This window comes from Oryctolagus cuniculus, chromosome 19 (assembly GCF_964237555.1).
Source record: "Oryctolagus cuniculus chromosome 19, mOryCun1.1, whole genome shotgun sequence".
Lineage (NCBI taxonomy): Eukaryota > Metazoa > Chordata > Mammalia > Lagomorpha > Leporidae > Oryctolagus > Oryctolagus cuniculus.
The window spans coordinates 60,291,227-60,309,596 of NC_091450.1; the positions used below are offsets into that span (position 1 = coordinate 60,291,227).

At 38.5% G+C, this 18,370-nt stretch overlaps 2 long non-coding RNA genes across 5 annotated transcripts in view; one reads left to right on the forward strand and one right to left on the reverse strand.

Moving 5' to 3' along the window:
• Nucleotides 1-18,370, forward strand: part of LOC138846874 (uncharacterized) — a 121,059-nt gene that overhangs the window by 95,992 nt on the left and 6,697 nt on the right. For 2 of the 4 annotated variants that reach the window (XR_011384389.1, XR_011384388.1), the window contains exons 3-4: nucleotides 300-455; nucleotides 993-5,590. This is a non-coding gene — a long non-coding RNA (uncharacterized lncRNA). Of the gene's footprint in view, nucleotides 1-299; nucleotides 456-992; nucleotides 5,592-18,370 lie in introns of those variants that run through there. The other 2 variants (XR_011384390.1, XR_011384391.1) reach the window with 2 other exon arrangements.
• LOC138846875 (uncharacterized) overlaps nucleotides 1-18,370 on the reverse strand; it is a 127,564-nt gene that overhangs the window by 1,312 nt on the left and 107,882 nt on the right. The gene's annotated exons all lie outside the window — the stretch shown is intronic.

The window sequence follows — 18,370 nt, forward strand, 5'->3', positions numbered from 1 at the left end:
AGAAAAACAGGAGGAAGGCTAATGAAAGGTTACATTACCTGCACATTTCTTTTCTGAAAACTACAATTGTCTTTCTCTTGGAACTGAGCTGCATCACAGTATTTGCCTGCCTAAAGATACCTGCCCACTTGGTATAACTGCCTTTCATGCATTGGGTATATGTGCAGGATGGGGAACTGCTTGCCTCTCTATAACAACATCTTGCAGCTAGAAGCCAGTACTTGTTAGTGCTTGTGCCTAGAAAACTGTAAGAGTGGCCATGGGGACAAGAGATCCTTAATTTTCCCCTTCCCTTGCAGAGCACTGAGGCCTCAGGCATGGAGAATTAAAGGATGTACTTAGAAAGTACCAAGTGTGTGTGCAGCCCTTTCACTTCATACCCACTCTGTGAGAAGGCACCAGAAAGGGAATGGAAAACAAAGCCCACCCAGAAAGGAAAATAAGTCAAGTCTTTGGTATTCTTCAATTTCTCTTCTTACTCTCACTTAGTTTAGAGATTCTCCCTCTTTAGTTATGTATATATTTTATCCACTAATTCATTTTTAAAGAGGTTAGAAGGTATTTGTATAGTTCAAAGATGCATTTGGCAGCAAGTAGTAGAAAATGCAATTATGGCAGCTTGAAATGAGGGACATTTTTCTTTCTGACTTCATAAGGAGTCCACAACTGGGTGGCTGCTGGCTTTGGTTCAGTCTCAGACAATTATTGCCAATTTTTCTATGCTTCTATTAGATTTTTATGACACAATTCTCATGTTAATATGATATTAATACAAAAATGAAGACATATTCCATGTAGTTCATAGATACAATTTGGATGTAGCTTTTATTGAAAATACTCCTAATGTGGTTGGCCACAACTGACAAAATAAAATTATACTTCTATTATTAGCCTTGTGTAAGATTTATATATTCTGTGTAGTTTGGAGTTTGGGAGTCACAACTAAAGAAAGACTTTCTACAGTAATATTTTATGTCTTTTACTCTTTTTAGCCCTCCTAATGATCTTGGAACCATCTTGGAAATAGTACAAAGAAGACAAAACTGAAGCTACACCAAAGTCAAATTTAAGGTGGGTTTAAACCTCACTAAAAAGAAGAGAATGTGTTGTGTCATAATTTTACTCAAATAAATGGATAGACATAATGGATTTCTCCTATTATTTTTTCACACTTGATGTTATAGTTAGTTCTAAGTCCATTTCTAAGTAATTTAGCCTTTATTTGTTAAGTATAAGTTAACTATTCAGTTGAGATGATAAAGCAGATTTTGTGGAATATAGTATTATATGCCAGAAACTTATATCTAAAATGACTATTATAGGCTATTTCTGAAGGAAAGTCAGATTTACACCTTGTGGTGCAATCCCCCTAGAAAAGTAATATACATAGGAGAGCTCATATCAAGCTATTACTTTAGCCCTGATAGTATAAGCCCATATTATCACTCATGAAACTTGTGACCATTTTGTTTCAATGATAGCAAAATCACACCAAATAAAAAGCATTATTTTTTTGAAATTTTATAGAAGTTACACAAATTTCATGCATTTCATATGTACAGATTTAGGAACATAGATATACGTCCCATGCAAACCTCCTAATACCCAAGACCAACCCTTCTTCTTCCTCCCTCTTCCATCCCCATTCTTAATTTTTACAAACATCTACTTTCAGTTTACTTAGTTATCATAAGTTCCAGCCTTCATTAAGTATAAATTAATGATAATCAGTTTAATTTCTAATAAGTTTGCATCTTTTAACTGCACAGTTGAGGTCATTTACATTCAAGGTGAGTGATGATAAATAATGACTTGCCCTTCCATTTTTTGATAAATATTCCTATTGTTAAATTTGGATTTCTTTTGTACTTCTACTAGGGGATTTTCTGCCATCTCATTCTTTCACAATTATGGATATCATTCTGTGTTTCTGTGTGTAGCACATCCTGAAGCATCTTTTGAAAGGCTAGATAAGTGGCAACAACTTCTTTCAATTTCTGTTTGTTGTAGAAAGTCTTTATTTCACCTTCATTCATAAGTGAGAGCTTTGCAAGGGTACAGTATTCAGAATTGAAAGCTTTTTTTTCTTCAAAGACTTGGACTATATCTCTCCCTTCCCTCCTAGCCTGTAGGGTTTCTGATGAGAAGTCAGCTGTGAGTCCTATTGGAGATCCTCTAGAAGTAATCTGGCATTTCTCTCTTGAATATTTGAGAATCTTTCCTTTATGTTTTATTGTGAAAAGTTAGACTACAATGTGTCAAAGTGAAATCTTTTTCTGGTCATGTCTGTTAGGGGCTCAGTGTGCTTCCTGTACTTGGACATCCCTCTCTTTCCCCAAATTGGTGAAGTTTTTGTAAACATTTTACTAAATAAGCCATCTAGTCCATTCTCTCTTTACACACCTTCAGGAAATCCTAAGACCTGGATGTTGGGTCCTTTGACAATATCCCATAGGTCTCCAAAGCTATTTTTACATTTTCTATTTTTATCTTGTTTTGCTTTTATTTTTTTTGGTCTAACTGTAATATTTCCAAATATTTCTCTTCTAGTTTGGAAATTCTTTCTTCTTCCTCACCATGTCTGCTGTTATGGCTGTCCATTACATTTTTATTTGATCTGTTGAATTCTTCATTCCTAATATTTCATTGCAATTTCTCTTCTTCCTCCTCCCTCTCCCATTCCCATTCTTACTTTTACAAAGATTTATTTTCAGTTAATTTTATACTCATGGGTTTAACCCTACACTCAATGAGTAGAGAGTCCACTGACTAGCATGAGAAAAAAAAGAACATAAACAAATAAACAAACAAAAAACATTGTTCTTCAACAGTCAAGACAAGGGCTGTTCAAAATCTCGGCATATCAAGAAGTGTTCCACTCCTATAGATTAACTTTTAGATATCCCTTTAGTAACCACAGATCAGAGAGACCATATAATATTTGTCATTTTGTGACTGGCTTATTTCAGTAAGTATAATGGTTTCAAGTTGCATCAATTTTGTTGCAAATGACAGGATATCATTTTACCACTGTGTACTATTCCATAGTGTATATATACCATAGTTTCATATCCAATCTTCTGTTAATGGATGTCTAGGTTGATTAAATATCTTCATTTTTAAAGATTTTTTTAATTTATTTTAGAGGTAGAGTTACAGGCAGAGAGAGACAGAGACAGAGACAAAGGTCTTCCATCCACTGACTCACTCCTCACAATGGCTGGAACAGAGCCAATCTGAAGCCAGGAGCCAGGAGTTTCTTCCAGGTCTCTCACACAGGTTCAGGGGCCCAAATACCTGGGCAATCTTCTGCTTCTTTCCCAGAACATAAGCAGAGAGCTGAATTGGAAGAGGAACAGTTAGGGCATGAACTGGCACCCATACAGAATGTGGGCATCACAGGCAGAGGCTTATCCCACTATAGCACAATGCTGGCACCCCCATATCTTAGCTATTGTAAACTGAGCTGAAATGAACATGGGGGTACATATTACTCTTTCATATACCAATTTCATTTCCTTTGGAAAAATTCCAAAGTGGGATCTCTAGATCATATGGTAGATCTATATTCAGATTTCTGAAGTATCTCCATACTGTCTCCCACAGTTGCTGTATCAGTTAACCTTCTCACTAAGAGTGCAAGAGGATTCACTTTTCCCCACACCCTTACCAGCATTACTTGTTTGTTGATTTCTATGGGAAAGACATTCAAACAGGTGTAAGGTAAAACTTCATTGTGGTTTTGATTTGCACTTCCCTGATGGCTATCCATTCTGAGCATTTTTTCATGTGTCTGTTGGTCATTCGAATTTATGCTCATCAAAAATATTTGTTCTTTTGCCCAATTTTTAACTGGGTTTTTTGTTTTGTAGTTGTTGAGTTTCTAGAACTCTTTTTTAATTTTTTTTATTTTTTTATTTTTTTTTGACAGGCAGAGTGGACAGTGAGAGAGAGAGACAGAGAGAAAGGTCTTCCTTTGCCATTGGTTCACCCTCCAATGGCCGCTGCAGCCGGCGCACCGCGCTGATCCGATGGCAGGAGCCAGGAGCCAGGTGCTTTTCCTGGTCTCCCATGGGGTGCAGGGCCCAAGGACTTGGGCCATCCTCCACTGCACTCCCTGGCCACAGCAGAGAGCTGGCCTGGAAGAGGGGCAACTGGGACAGAATCCGGCGCCCCAACCGGGACTAGAACCCGGTGTGCCGGCGCCGCTAGGCGGAGGATTAGCCTAGTGAGCTGCAGTGCCGGCCGAGTTTCTAGAACTCTATACATTCTGTAAATTAACCCTTTATCAGTTGTATAGTTTGCAACTACTTGCACCTACTTGTCTGGGTATACAAAGCTAATTGATTTTTTTTGTACTGATGTTATATCCTGATGCTTTACAAAACTCTTTTATGAGTTCCAATATTCTCTTTGTGGAGTCTGTTGGGTCCCTTATGTATAGAATCATATCACCTGAAAATAGGAATAATTTGTTTACCTCCTTCTCAGTTTGTATCCCTTTAATTTCTTTTCCTTCCTAATGGCTCTTTCTAAATCTTCCAGGACTATATGAAGCAGCAAGGGTGAGAGTGGGCATCCTTGTTTGGTTCTTCATCTGAATGGGAATACCTCCAATATTTTCCTATTCAGTAGGATGCTGGTTGTGTGTTTGTCATAAACTGCCTTGATTATGTTGAGAAATGATCCTTATATACCAATTTGCTTAATATCTTCAACATAAAAAGGTATTGAATTTAATCAAATGCTTTCTCTGCATCTATTGAGATAAGCATATGATTTTGTTCTTCAGTTTGTTAATGTGATGGATCACATTTATTGATTTTAGGGTGTTGAAGCATCATTGCATACAAATAGATTGCATACAAATCCCACCTGGTTCAGGTGAATGATATTTCTGATGTACTGTTGGATTAGAATGGCTAGTATTTGTTGATGATTTCTGCATCTATATTCATCTGGGAAATTTGTCTCCAATTCTCTTTTTCTGCTGTTTCTTTTCTGGCTTAGGAATTAAGGTAATGCTGGTCCCATGGAAGGAGTTTTGGAGGATACTCTACCTTTCAATTGTTTTGAAAAGCTTTATAAGAATTGGAACTATTTCTTCTTTAAGTGTCTGCTAGAATTCAGCAGTGAAACCACCTGGACATGGGATTTTCTTTGTTGGGAGGGTCTTTATTACTGATTCAAATTCCGTATTGGTTATTGGTATGTTTAGATGTTCAATGTCTTCATGACTCAATTTTGGTAGATTGTCTGAGTCCAGGAATCTATCCATTTCTTCTGGGATTCCCAATTTGTTGACATACAGCTCTTTGTAGTAGTTCATGATGACTATTTTTATTTCTGTGGTATCTTTCATTATGTTTCTTTGTTTATCTCTGATTTTATTGATTTGGGTCTTCACTCTCTTTTTTGGTTAGTTGGGCAAACGGTGTATCAATTTTGTTTATTTGTTCAAAAAATCAGCTCTTTCATTTCACTGAATATTTTTTATTTTTTCTTGGTTTCTATTTTGTTTACTTCTCTAGTTTTAAAGTATTTCCTCTACTAATTTGAGGCTTGGTTTTCTGTAGTTTTTCTAGTTCCTTGAGATGCATTCATATCTCACTTATTTTGGCCTTTCCGATTTCTTGATGCAGGCACCTATTGTCATAAACTCCCTTCTTTTTTTTTTTAAACTTTTTTTTAATGCAAATAATTTTCCAAAGTACGACTTATGGATTACAATGGCTTCCCCCCCATACCGTCCCTCCCACCCACAACCCTCCCCTTTCCCACTCCCTCTCCCCTTCCATTCACATCAAGATTCATTTTCGATTATCTTAATATACAGAAGATCAGCTTAGTATACATTAAGTATGGATTTCAACAGTTTGCTCCCACACAGAAACATAAAGTGAAAAATAATAGATGATTTTTTTTAAACGATGATGAAATCAGAGCAGACCTATTGTCATGTTTAATCCCAGTGAGAGTCAAGTTGGAGGTGATAATTTCTTTTTTTTTTTTTTTTTTTTTACAGAGGATCAGTTTAGTATGCATTAAGTAAGGATTTCAACAGTTTGCACCCCCATAGAAACACAAAGTGAAATATATTGTTTGAGTACTCGTTATAGCATTAAATCTCAATGTACAGCACATTAAGGATAGAGATCCTACATGAGGAGTAAGTGCACAGTGACTCCTGTTGTTGACTTTACCAATTGACACTCCTGTCTATGGCATCAGTAATCTCCCTATGCTCCAGTCATGAGTTTCCAAGGCTATGGAAGCCCTCTGAGTTCTCCGACTCTTATCTTGTTTAGACAAGGTCATAGTCAAAGTGGAGGTTCTCTCCTCCCTTCAGAGAAAGGTACCTCCTTCTTTGAAGACCTGTTCTTTCCACTGGGATCTCACTCGCAGAGATCTTTTGCCAGAGTGTCTTGGCTTTCCATGCCTGAAATACTCTCATGAGCTTTTCAGCCAGCTCCGAATGCCTTTAGGGCTGATTCTGAGGCCAGAGTGCTATTTAGTACATCTGCCATTCTATGAGTCTGCTGAGTATCTCACTTCCCATGTTGGATCACTCTCCCCTTTATTTACTCCATCAGTTAGCGTTAGCAGGTTCTAGACTTGTCTATGTGCTTCCTTTGACTCCCAGTCCCTTCACCATGACCAACTGTGAACTGAAACTGATCAACTGGAACAGTGAGATGGCATTGGTACATGCCACCTCGATGGGATTGAATTGGAATCCTCTGGTATGCTTCCAATCCACCACTTGGGGCAAGTCAGCCTGAGCATGTCCCAAATTATACATCTCTTCCCTCTCCCATTCCCACCACCATGTTCAACAGGGATCACATTTCAGTTAATTTTCAACACTTAAGAATAACTGTGCATCAATTACAGATCTAAACCAGTCATATTAAGTAGAACAGACAAAAAAACTACTAAGAGGGATAATGTATTAAGTTGTTCATTAACAGTCAGGGCTATGCTGATCAAGCCACCATTTCCCATAGTGTCCACCTCACTCCAACAGGTTTCCCTCTTGGTGTTCAGTCAGTTGTCACCGATCAGGGAGAACATATGGTATTTGTCCCTTTGGGACTGGCTTATTTCACTCAGCATGATGTGTTCCAGATTCCTCCATTTTGTTGCAAATGACTGGATTTCGTTGTTTCTTACTGCGGTATAGTATTCTAAAGAGTACATATCCCATAATTTCTTTATCCAGTCTATCGTTGATGGGCATTTAGGTTGGTTCCAGGTCTTAGCTATTGTGAATTGAGCTGCAATAAACATTAGGGTGCAGACCTCTTTTTTATTTGCCAATTTAAATTCCTTTGGGTAAATTCCAAGGAGTGGGATGGCTGGGTCGAACGGTAGGGTTATCTTCAGGTTTCTGAGGAATCTCCAGACTGACTTCCATAGTGGCTTGACCAGCTTGCATTCCCACCAACAGTGGGTTAGTGTCCCTTCCCCACATCCTCGCCAGCATCTGTTGTTGGTAGATTTCTGCATGTGAGCCATTCTAACCGGGGTGAGGTGAAACCTCATTGTGGTTTTGATTTGCATTTCCCTGATTGCTATTGACCTTGAACATTTTTTCATGTGCCTGTTGGCCATTTGGATTTCCTCTTTTGAAAAATGTCTATTGAGGTCCTTGGCCCATCTCTTAAGTGGGTTGTTGGTTTTGTTTTTGTGGAGTTTCTTGATCTCTTTGTAGATTCTGGTTATTAACCCTTTATCTGTTGCATAGTTTGCAAATATTTTTTTCCCATTCTGTCGGTTGTCTCTTCACTCTCCTGACTGTTTCTTTTGCAGTACAGAAACTTCTCAATTTGATGCAATCCCAATAGTTGATTTTGGCTTTGACTGCCTGTGCCTCCCAGGTCTTTTCCAGAAATCCTTTGCCTGTGCCAATATCTTGAAGGGTTTCTCCAATGTTCTCTAGTAACTTGATGGTGTCAGGTCTTTCATCCATGTTGAGTGGATTTTTGTGTAAGGTGTAAGGTAGAGGTCTTGCTTCATGATTCTGCACGTGGAAATCCAATTTTCCCAGCACCATTTATTGAATAGACTGTCCTTGCTCCAGGAATTAGTTTTAGATCCTTGATCAAATATAAGTTGGCTGTAGATGTTTGGGTTGATTTCTGGTGTTTCAATTCTGTTCCATTGGTCTATCCATCTGTTTCTGTACCAGTACCATGCTGTTTTAATTACAACTGCCCTGTAGTACGTCCTGAAATCTGGTATTGTGATGCCTCCGGCTTTGTTTTTGTTGTACAAGATTGCTTTAGCTATTCGAGGTCTCTTGTGCCTCCATATAAATTTCAGCACCATTTTTTCCAGATCTGAGAAGAAGGTCTTCGGTATCTTGATTGGTATTGCATTGAATCTGTAAATTGCTTTTGGGAGAATGGACATTTTGATGATATTGATTCTTCCAATCCATGAGCATGGAAGATTTTTCCATTTCTTGGTATCCTCTTCTATTTCTTTCTTTAAGGTTTTGTAATTTTCATCGTAGAGATCTTTAACGTCCTTGGTTAAGTTTATTCCAAGGTATTTGATTGTTTTTGTAGCTATTGTGAATGGGATTGATCTTAGAAATTCTTCCTCAGCCATGGCATTGTCTGTGTATACAAAGGCTGTTGATTTTTGTGCATTGATTTTATACCCTGCTACTTTGCCAAACTCTTCTATGAGTTCCAATAGTCTCTTAGTAGAGTTCTTTGGGTCCCCTAAATACAGAATCATGTCATCTGCAAAGAGGGATAGTTTGAGTTCTTCCTTCCCAATTTGTATCCCTTTAATTTCTTTTTCTTGCCTAATAGCTCTGGCTAGAACCTCCAGAACTATATTGAATAGCAGTGGTGAGAGTGGGCATCCCTGTCTGGTTCCAGATCTCAGTGGAAATGCTTCCAACTTTCAATTCACCTCAAGGATCTAGAAAACCTACAGCAAATCAGACCCAAATCTAGTAGGAGAAGAGAAATAATTAAAATCAGAGAAGAAATCAACAGGATTGAATCAAGAAAAACATTACAAAAAATCAGCCAAACGAAGAGCTGGTTTTTTGAAAAAATAAACAAAATTGACACCCCATTGGCCCAACTAACTAAAAAAAGAAGAGAAAAGACCCAAATCAATAAAATCAGAGATGAAAAAGGAAATGTAACAACAGACACCACAGAAATAAAAAGAATCATCAGAAATTACTACAAGGACTTGTATGCCAGCAAACAGGGAAACCTATCAGAAATGGATAGATTCCTGGACACATGCAACCTGCCTAAATTGAACCAGGAAGACATCGAAAACCTAAACAGACCCATAACTGAGACAGAAATTGAAACAGTAATAAAGGCCCTCCCAACAAAGAAAAGCCCAGGACCAGATGGATTCACTGCTGAATTCTACCAGACGTTTAAAGAAGAACTAACTCCAATTCTTCTCAAACTATTCAGAACAATCAAAGAAGAGGGAGTCCTCCCAAATTCTTTCTATGAAGCCAGCATCACCTTAATTCCTAAGCCAGAGAAAGATGCAGCACTGAAAGAGAATTACAGACCAATATCCCTGATGAACATAGATGCAAAAATACTCAATAAAATTCTCGCCAATAGAATGCAACAACACATCAGAAAGATCATCCACCCAGACCAAGTGGGATTTATCCCTGGTATGCAGGGATGGTTTAATGTGCGCAAGACAATCAATGTGATACACCACATTAACAGACTGCAGAAGAAAAACCATATGATTATCTCAATAGATGCCAAGAAAGCATTTGATAAAATACAACACTCGTTCATGATGAAAACTCTAAGCAAACTGGGTTTAGAAGGAACATTCCTCAATACAATCAAAGCAATCTATGAAAAACCCACAGCCAACATCCTATTGAATGGGGAAAAGTTGGAAGCATTTCCACTGAGATAAACTCCCTTCTTAATATTGATTTTGCTGTATCCCATTAAACTTACATGTTGTAATTTATTCTTAATTTAATTCTAGAGTTTTTACTTCTCTTTTGAATTCTTCTGAGATCCACTGTTCATTTACAAGCATGTTGTACTGTCTCAATGTGTTTGCATATGTTCTAGAGATTCCTTAGCTGTTATTATTTTTTTGACAGGCAGAGTGGACAGTGAGAGAGAGACAGAGAGAAAGGTCTTCCTTTGCTATTGATTCACCCTCCAATGGCTGCCACAGCTGGCTGGAGCGCTGTGGCTGGTGCACCGCACTGATCCGAAGGCAGGAGCCAGGTGCTTTTCCTGGTCTCCCATGGGGTGCAGGGCCCAAGGACTTGGGCCATCCTCCACTGCACTCCCTGGCCACAGCAGAGAGCTGGCCTGGAAGAGGGGCAACCGGGACAGAATCTGGCACCTGACAGGGACTAGAACCCAGTGTGCCAGTGCCACTAGGTGGAGGATTAACCTATTGAGCCATGGCGCCGGGTTGTTTTTTTTCTTTTATGTTAAAATCTATTTTGTCTGATATTAGGATGGTTACACTTACTTTTTTGCCTTCAGTTAGCATGGAATATCTATTTCCATTCTTTCATTTTCTTTTTTTTTTTTTTTAAACTTTTATTTAATGAATATAAATTTCCAAAGTACAGCTTATGGATTACAATGGCTTGCCCCCCATAACGTCCCTCCCACCCGCAACCCTCCCCTTTCCCACTCCCTTTCCCCTTCCATTCACATCAAGATTCATTTTCGATTCTCTTTATGTACAGAAGATCAGTTTAGCATACATTAAGTAAAGATTTCAACAGTTTACTCCCACACAGAAACATAAAGTGAAAAATACTATTTGAGTACTAGTTATAGCATTAAATCTCAATGTACAACCCACTAAGGACAAAGATCCTACATGAGGAGTAAGTACACAGTGACTCCTGTTGTTGACTTAACAAATTAACACTCTTGTTTATGGCATCAGTAATCACCCTAGGCTCTTGTCATGAGTTTCCAAGGCTATGGAAGCCCCCTGAGTTCACTGACTCTGATCATATTTAGACAAGGCCAGGGTCAAAGTGGAAGTTCTCTCCTCCCTTCAGAGAAAGGTACCTCCTTCTTTGATGACCCGTTCTTTCCACTGGGATCTCACTCGTGGAGATCTTCATTTTTTTTCCCCAGAGTGTCTTGGCTTTCCATGCCTGAAATACTCTCATGGGCTTTTCAGCTTGATCCGCATGCCTTAAGGGCTGATTCTGAGGCCAGAGTGCTGTTTAGGACATCTGCCATTCTATGGGTCTGCTGTGTATCTCACTTCCCATGTTGGATCATTCTCTCCCTTTTTGATTCTATCAGCTAGTATTTGCAGACACTATTCTTGTTTATGTGATCCCTTTGGTTCTTAGTCCTATCATTATGATCAATTGTGCACAGAAATTGATCACTGGGACTAGTGAGATGGCATTGGTACATGCCACCTTGATGGGATTGAATTGGAATCTCCTGGTATGTTTCTAACTCTACCGTTTGAGGTAAGTCAGCTTGAGCATGTCCCAAATTGCACATCTCTTCTAATGAAGAACTGGATTAAGGATTCCTCTGGGTTGCCTTTAGAAATCTCTTTTTTTTAATAATAGGTAAAATCCAACAATTTTATTTAGTACAAGCAAGTGGTATTTATCCCACGTAAGCAAGGCTGTCAGCATTTTAAAAAATCAATAAATTGGACATACTACACAAACTGCAAAAATGTTAAATGATTACATCAACTTTTGTAGAAGATATTTGGCATAAAAAAACTGAGCAAACAAGAAACAGAAGAGAAATTCCTCATCTAGATAAAGAATATCTACCAAAACCAGCTTTAATAGTGAAATTGGACAGTTTTCCCTTAAGTTGGGGAAAGGGGGAAGTGTCTTTTTCTCACCACTACTTTTCAATATTATGGTGGAATTACTAGACAGTGCAGTAACACAAAGAAAGGATACAAAATGCATACATATTGGGAAGGAAGACATAAAACTGCTAGCAAATGTCATTATTGCATGTATAGAAAATTCAAAAGTACATCATAAGTACCCCTGGAACAATGTTAGTGTAGCAAAGTGGCGAATTACATGTACAATTTGATTGTTGTTCCATGTATGGGTAAGAGCTAGGATTTGAAATTTAAAAACAAAATTAAGCATCATTTAAAATTGCATCAGGTTAAAAAGCAAATCCCAATCGGTGTCTTTTAACTGGACAGTTCAGGCCATTAACGTTCAATGTGACTAATGAAAAGTGGTAACTTTGCCCTGCCATTTGCCAAAGATAAGTTCTAATATATGCTTTGAATTCCCTGTGATCTTTTGCTGTGAGGTTTCCTTCCTTTATCTTCTTTCATACTGATGACCGTGTTTCTGTGTTTCTGTGTGTAACACATCTTTAAGCATCTGTTGCAGGGCTGGACGAGTGGCGACAAATTCTTTCAATTTCTGTTTGTTATGAAACGTCTTTATTTCACCTTCATTCACAAATGATAGCTTTGCAGGATATAATATTCTGGGCTGGCAGTTTTTCTCTCTTAGTACCTGGGCTATATCTCGCCATTCCCTTCTAGCTTGTAGAGTTTCTGATGAGAAGTCAGCAGTGAGTCTGATTGGCGATCCTCTGAAAGTAATCTGACGTTTCTCTCTTGCACATTTTAGGATCTTTTCTTTATGTTTCACTGTGGAGAGTTTAATTACAACGTGTCGTGGTGAGGATCTCTTTTGGTCGTGTTTATTAGGGGTTCTGTGAGCTTCCTGTACTAGGATTTCTCTGTCCTTCTCCAAACCTGGGAAATTTTCTGCTAATATCTCACTAAAAAGGCCTTCTAATCCTTTCTCCCTCTCCATGCCTTCAGGAACTCCTAGAACCCGAATGTTGGGTTTTTTAATAGTATCCTGAAGATTCCTGACAATATGTTTCAGATTTCTAATTTCCTCTTCTTTTCTTTGATCTGACTGTATCCTTTCCTGTTCTCTCTCTTCTAAGTCCGATATTCTCTCTTCTGCTTCACCCATTCTGTTTGTAAGGCTCTCTATTGTGTTTTTCATTTGATCTATTGAATTCTTCACTTCAGTCACTATCACAGTTTCCTGTTGTACTAATTGTTTCGTTTCATTTTGATTCCTCCTTAATATTTCATTTTCACGAGAGAGATTTTCTATCTTGTCCATTAAGGCTTTATGTAGTTCAAGAATTTGTTTTTGAGAACTTCTTAATGTTCTTATCAATTTTTTGAGATCTGCTTCTTGCATTTCTTCTATGTCATCATCTTCATAATCTTGAATTGGGGTGTCTTTTTCATTTGAGGGCGTCATGGTGACTTCCTTGTTTTTATTACCTTGGTTTTTGCGTTTGTTATTTGGCATATTGGAGATATTTGGTTTCTTCACTGTGGTGCTTTTTCTTGTTATACTATGACTCTAGATTAAGTGGACTATCTGTTTTTGATGGAGCCTTAGGGCTTGAGATGGGTGTGGCCTGAGAGCTCTGTTTGGTGTCCCAAAGGTGACACTCCCAGGTTAGGAGTGGTAAATCTCTCTCTCTCTCTCTTTCTTTTTTTGATTCAAAAGGGAAGTAATTCCGCACAGCTGAACGAAGTTGGAGGTAGTTAGCAGGCAAATGATATACCCACAGGAGCCAGAGATTGGAAGCTCTTTCCCAAGGACCACACAGGGAATCTGTTTGGCCCTCAGAGTGGGTTCAAATTCTCCTTCAGTCTCCCACTGGGTTGCCAAAGTTACGGAATTGTAGCGTCTCTGGAGAGTACTCAGGTGAATTCCGTGAGTTCTCTCCCCCACCGTCTCTTTTTTCACAGTCTCAGTTCAGTAGCACCACAAATTTACTAGGTCCTAATCTCCTGTTAATTAGCCCCGCCCAGAGTCAGGGTTTTCTGCTAGGCTCAGGGCCAGTGCAGACCTGAGGTCGCTCTGCTTATGACGTATGTCCAAGATGGCGCCTGCTCTTTGTCTTGCTCGCCCTTGAGAGGTGAGCAGAGAGAGAGAAACCCGTGTCTGTACCAGTCACTTTTTTTTTTTTTTCTCTCTCTCTCTAGCCTGGTGAACTTTTCCCCCACTGGGGTCGTTCCCTCTAGTCTCTCTCCGCTTGCCTGCCGGTGTCTCGGGCTATTGAGGTTCGGCTCACCTTGCGTTCCAGCGCTGGTGTGTTGAGTCTGCCGCTGGTGTCCCGAACTGTGGGCTCCCACGCTCTCCACACAGGTCCGCTGTGAATCACGCGTTCTGGAAGAGTTTCTTCTGCTGTTTCCTCCCCTACTCTTCCTTGAACCTGCAGTATCTCCACTTTTATTAAACTATCTCTCCCCGGACTATCAGTGTGCTCCCTTCCTATTCCGCCATCTTGCCTCTCTCCATTCTTTCATTTTCAAACTATGTGTATATTCATTGGTGAAGTGTTTCTTGTAGACAGCAATTAGATCTTATTTTTTAATTCCTTCAGCCAGTCTATATCTTTGAATTGGAGATGATTTTAGGCCATTTAAATTTAAGGTTACTATTGATAAGTGACAATGTGGCCCTGCAATTATTTTCATAAATATTCCTATTGTTTACTTTCTATATTTTGACCTTTTACTAGGAGAATTTTTACCTTCACATTGCATCATAATGATGCATATCATGTTGTGTTTCTGTGTGTAGCACATACTTAATCATGTTTTGTAAGGTTGGATGAGTGTTAACAAATTTCTTCAAGTTCTGTTTGTTATGGAAGGTTGTCATTTCACCTTCAATCATACATGTGAGCTTTGCAATGTACAGTTTTCTGGGTTGACAGTTTCTTTATCTTAAGACTTGTACTATGTCTCTCTAATCTCTTATATCCTATAGAATCTGATGAGAATTCATCTATGTGTCTAATTAGAGATCCTCTGAAACTAATCCATTTTTCTCTCATTCACATTTTTTATATCTCTCCTTATGTTTTACTGTGGAAATTTTGACTACAATGTGTTGTGGTGAAGATTTTTCCTAGCCATGTGTATTAAGAGTTCTATGTTACTTCTGAACTTGGGCATTTATTTCTTTCTCCAAATTATGAAATTTTCTTTAGTTATTTCAGTATAAAGGCCTTCTAATCTGTTCTCTCTTTCTACAGATTCAGGAAATACTAAGACCTGTGTATTGGGTCATTTAATAGTAATCCATAAATCTCTAACACTGTTTATAATTTTTCTATTTTCCTCTTCCATTTGTGTGTGTGTGTGTGTATATGACTGAAACATTTCCAAAGTTTTGTCTTTTAGATAATATTTTTTCTACCTCACAAAGTCTGTTCTTAAGGCTTTCCACTGTATTTTTTAATTGATATATTGATTTCTTCATTTGTTGTATTTCATTTTGAATTCTAAATCTTAATTTCATGGGCAAATTTTTCATTCACGTCATTTACAGATTTCTTTAATTTGTGAATTTGCTTCTCATTGCTTCTGAGTAATCCTATGATTGTTTGTATTCTGTTTCAGACATTTCATCAATCTCTTCATCTTAACATTCTAATATTGAAGTTTCATGTTTCTTTTAGGAAAGTCATTTTGTCTTCCTTATTTTTTTAAAGATTTTTATTTATTTGAGATATACAGCTACAAATATAGAGGTAAAAGACATATTGAAAGGTTTTTGTTGATTGGTTCACTACCCAAATGGAAATTATGGCCAGTACTGAGCTGATTCAAAGCCAGGAGCCAGGAGCCAGGTTCCTTGTCCAGGCTTCCCATGCAGGTGCAGGGGTCCAAGCTTTTGGGCCATCTTACATTGTTTTTCCAGGCCACAAGCAGAGAGTTGAATCAGAAGAGGAAAAACTGGGAAACAAACTGGTGCCCATATGGGATGCCAGGCCACTGGCAGAGCATTAGCCTACTATGCCAAAACACTGCCTCCAACTTCCTTATTCTTGCTTCTTGAATTTCTGTACTTATTTTTATGCATTTGTGGAGATACTTGTTGATTTTTTCCCTCTTACTGTTCTTACCTTTGAACTAGGCCTCTGTGGTTTAATAGGGTGTCTGCTGTTTCAATGAATACCCAGAGGTGTGTGTTGAGTGTTTCCAGGGAGCTCTGATCAGCGCTAAAGGGTAGGCCAAGTATCCAGGTGACTACCAATTTGGGCATGGTAGATCTCTTGTTAACAGAAAGGGAGGTATTGTCATCTCTCTAACCACACCCTCACTTCCTCCCTAAAAATGTGATCAATGCTTAGGTATTAGCCATCAGTGAATGTGATACTCATCTGAGATTCCACATGAACAAGGAATCTGTGCAGTTCTGAATGTGAGCATGGTTCCCACTCCAGTGACCCACCACAGGTAATCAGGGAGCTCTGAGGGTGTGAAGCTGCACACAGTGATTTCCTTGAGATCCAGCTACACTTCACACCCTCTTATGCAGTCACAAAGTTCCTTCTGTCTCAGCACACAAGGCTCCAACATTCATGAGATGTGCACAAAAGAGCTATGACAGCTGCTACCTACTTTTGTCTAAAATGGTGCCCTCCCTTTCTCATCTGGTTTCTGGGCAGCATTGTAGGGGATAGGGAAAAAGAAAAGTGTCCCTTTCTTGATTGAGTGAGCAGGCATCCTGATCCTCTCAGGGCTCTTGGCTAGAATCAAAGACAGTGTAGTCTTCTAGGATCTCCCTCAGGCTAAATCTCCAGTGTCATGGGCAATTACAGTCTGATCTCACCTTCCTCTCCAAGCTGGCACTTTTTTGGCTCTGTGCTGTTGAGGTTTTGTGCTGTGTCTGTGCTAATTGCTGCACATTTTCACCTTCCACACAGTTCCATGATGTCTCTCCTCCTGCTGCAGAATCTCCAATGGAGATTTTCCTCTAACCCTCTCCTGAGAATGCACTTTCTCCACTTTTTAAAAACTATTTTCCCCTAGCCTATAGCAGCCCATCCTTTCCCTATTCTACTATCTTGCAACCCAGAATTTCTTGTAAGGCTAATTTGGTAATGGTGAAGTCTTTTTTTCTTTTTTGCTTATCTTGGAGATACTTTATTTCACATTTAGTTTTTAAAGATAGCATCACTGCTTATAATATTATTGGCTGGAAGATGTTTTTTCAGACCTTGAATACAACCTCTCACTCTCTTCTGGCCTATAGAGTTTCTAATAAAAAGTTTTCTGTTAGGGTGTTTTTTCTTTTTATGTAATTTGACACTTTTATTATCTTTAACATTCTCTACTTGTCTTTATTTTTTTGACAACTTTTCTACAATATACCTCGGAGAAGATTTTTTTGGTTGAGTCTTATTGGGGTATTTTGTGTTCCTTGTATCCTGATGTCCCTGTCTCTTTCAAGACCAGGAAAATTTATGACTACTATTTCATTTAATAGCTTTTCAATATATTTTACTCATCTTCTTATTCAGAAATCAATATCATGTGAATATTTGTCCATTTAAATCATTAAACCCATATTTCACATAAACTTTGTTCATTCTTTTAAATAACTTTCTATTTGTTTTTTTTATACTTGTTTTTCTTTTTTAAAGATTTATTTATTTATTTGAAAGTCAGAGTTACAGAGAGGCAAAAGCAGAAACAAAGAGAGAGAGGTCTTCCAACTACTGTTTCACTCCCCAGATGGACACATCAGCTAGAGCTGCACTGATTCAAAGCCAGGAGCCAGGAGCCAGGATCTTCTTCCAGGTCTTCCATATGGGTGTGGGGGTCCAAGGTCTTGGGCCACTTTCCACTGATTTTCCCAGACCAGAACAGGAGAGGTTCTGTGATCAGAAGTGGAGCAGCAAGTACTCAAACCATTGCCCATATGGGATGCTGGCACTGCACGCAATGGCTCTAACCACTACATCACAGCACTGGGTGGTTGGGCTATTTCAAAAGTTTTGTCCAGTGCTAACATCATAAATAAGAGTGCCAATTGTTAAATCAACAATGGGAGTCACTGGGTACATGCTCCCCAAGTAGGATCTCTGTCCTTAATGTGTTCTACTATGAAACTTAAAAACAACACTACTAGTCAAAAAAATACCCTATACCTTGTGTGGTTGTGTGAGTGCAGCCTGTTGAAATCCTTGCTTAGTATATACTAAGTTGATCTTCAGTATATGAAGGTAATTGAAAATGAAACTCAATGAAGGGTGGGATGGGAGAGGGAGTGGGAGAGGGGAGGGCCATGGGAGGGAGGGAGGTTGTGGGGGGAAGCCACAACAATACAAAAGCTGCACTTTGTAAATTCACATTTATTAAATAAAAAATAACTTTATAACAAACAAAAAAAAAACAGAAAAAAAAGAACTTAGTACTTTACCCTTTTAGTATTTTTTATGTTCTACTTAAAACTATTGGTTAAACTCTATAATTAATACACAATTACTCTTAGGTGTTTAATTAATGCTATAACTAG